The following is a 3,011-nucleotide window of genomic DNA, read 5'->3' on the forward strand; positions in this document are numbered from 1 at the left end:
TTAAATTGTAGCTTTGGTTTTGTTTTTGTTTGGTATTCAAAATAAATCATCATCAAAAGCCCCGTCGCATCCTTCTCCTCGGCAGATTTCCACCCTGGGACCACTGTAAGCATTTCTTTAAGGTGGAGCCACGTTTATGTTTATTGATACAACAAGGTATCTGCGTCCAGGCTCCTCTCTTGTGAACGTATGGAGATTTTATGTCAGCGATAGTATTCACTCCTCCTACTATTTTCTTAAGTGGTTCTGGAGGAAAAAACATCGAACAATTTTTGATAACGCATGACTTACGAACTATCGTCTTCCCTTCAGTCTGATGTTATTGTGAGTGATTGACTCAAATGTCAACGTTTGTCGTCGTCCTGTCCAGAATGAGTTCATCTCCATGTCGTACTTGCAACTGTAGCTGCTGCTGCTGCTGTGACTTGCGCTCCGATTTAATGAATTGAAGTCGGAGCATTATTTTTTCCAGCAAACGCTCGAACCCCCTCTCTCTTAGCAATGGATGAGCACATGTCCCGTATGAGGTTGGCAGGACTAGGCAAATGTCATGACTCGTCGTAGTAAGGATCATACAGCTCATTGTTCCATCGCCTGCGAAACTCGCCGTCTCCAACAAGCAAAGGTTCAAGAATTTTCCGCAGAATCTTTTTCTCAAACACTCCAAAATATGCATACCTCGATTTATATGCATTTATACTCGGCCGCCGTAGCCGAATGGGCTAGTGCCCGACTACCAATTGGTATTCAGAGACAACGTAGGTTCGAATCTCGGTGAAACACCAAAATGAAGAAAAAGGTTTTTCTAATAGCAGTCGCCCCTCGGCAGGCAATGGCAAACCTCCCGAGTGTATTTCTGCCATCGAAAAGCTCCTCATAAAAATAATTGCCTTTCGGAGGCGGCTTGAAACCTTAGGTCCCTCCATTTGTGGAACAAAATCAAAGACGCACGTCAAAAATAGGAGAAGGAGCTCGGCCAAACACGCACAAAGGTTGTACGGGCCAATTATATATATTATATATATATATAAACACATACATATATATATATATATATATGTACTCGTTTAGTTGCAAAAATAATTCAATATCGTTGCTCTTTACAGCCAAATCAAAAGTCGTCAGTAAAAACCAAAACCTTACCGAGGCTTTATTTGTGTGCTGCTCACTTAGGTATTCGCAAATTTGTAGAAAAATTTAACTCCAATACTGCCAATTTTCGAAAGGATCGTATTTTGGTCTGATCCGATAATTGTACTACATTGGCTGAAAAGACATCCATAAATTTTATCGGTTTTCGTGAGGAATAGAGCTCCAGATATCCAGGAATTGATAGAGAATGTAATATGGAAACTTGTTCCAACTGCTCACAATCTTTTTTAAAAGAAAAATATTTTTATACACTTTTATTAAAGAACATACGACATTGGCTTTAAGGTCGTCGTCGGTAAACTAAATACAACTTGAATTTTATTACAACAGTGTAATACCAATTACAATAAGTGAATTGAACTTAATTACAAAAAGAACAGTTCTGGTGGTTATATTTATCACATTTTGCATATTAACTTATATCTCATGTTCATCAAAATCAATTTCCTAAAGCACCAATAATGAACTTAATGCGTTAATTATTTCTCCTGATTCTAAAAAGTGTTTCCTCAAATACAACTCATACAACCACCGTAACAACCGTCACTCAGTATTGATGGGTTTTCATCGAGCTCCATGCTTTGTAGTTTTTGTAGTTGTATAATACGGTAGATAGGTTCCTAGAAAATGTCGTGTTGTGTGAAACCGTCTTGTATGAGACCCAGAGCCACTACAAAAACGGGGGTTATGTTCTGAAACATAAACAACTTAATTTTTATTAAAAATATAAATGTATGTTCAACAAAAAATAAAAATATATTATTTTAATTTAATAAAATTCTAATTTAATAAATTTTTTCGTCGTCACTGCTCAGTATAATCAACCGAGAACGTTTTACCGATTGAATGATATCGCCTTCGTTTTCAAAACTTTTTTCTTCATTAAGTTTTTGCATCTTCTTCCCTCTTAAAAACCTGTAAATGTACTTTGGTTGCTAGTTCTTACCAGTCCTACCACTGTAAATTTCTCAGAGTTTGCTCTTCTATAATATGTTTAATTTTTTCTGGATACGTCCTAGTGGCTTCATGATCAGCCGACACTGATTCTCCTTGGATTCTTATGCTATGAATTGCAAAACGTTTTTTGAATTTTCCGAACCAACCATTACTTAGCACACAATCTGGGTTGACAGAGGATTCTCCTTGTGCTTTAAGATGTTTGTTTAATGCTTTTTGTTTGATGTTATTGCCATCTAACGGAATTTTTTTGTGACAGCAATCATCAATCCAAATGCTGAGTGCCTTTTCCATTTTCTCAATTGTTAACGCCCGGGGACGAGCTGCGCATTTTGCGGATATCAATGATCCTGCAGCAACTGCACTTCTTATTTCTTTTTCAATTTTCTTGATAGTCCAGACTGTTGTTTTATTAAAATTAAGGCTTTTTCCAATGTGTGTTGCTTTTTCTCCTTTCAAAAGACGATCCAAGATTGGTATGATATCTTTATTTCTAAACAAACAGATTTCCTCTTGAACGCCGTTTTTTATCTTTCCCGGACAAGGGGTTGGGCCGAAACTTAATGTTAAAAATTTATTTTTAACACACCGCGGCTCAAAGCAGACTGCAGACCAGCAGCGTGAGACACTTCCTGTATTCAGGCCCTGGATATGAAAAATATACTTTCCCTAACACTGTATCTTTAAGATGGCAAGCCTCGCCGCAGTTGTATAAGTATAGTACTTTACAAAGGTTTTTGCGATTTTCTTATCGTGTTAGAGCGTGTTATAGCGAATCCGTGTTATCAGATGCCGTTTTGAAAGAAAGCTAGATGTGCTTTGTTTAAAATACTTAATCTAAATAGTAAATAAATGTGATAGAGACAGTTGCTGTATAATGACGTGTGTTTGTGGACAGAGAG

Source organism: Anastrepha obliqua, chromosome 6 (assembly GCF_027943255.1).
Source record: "Anastrepha obliqua isolate idAnaObli1 chromosome 6, idAnaObli1_1.0, whole genome shotgun sequence".
Lineage (NCBI taxonomy): Eukaryota > Metazoa > Arthropoda > Insecta > Diptera > Tephritidae > Anastrepha > Anastrepha obliqua.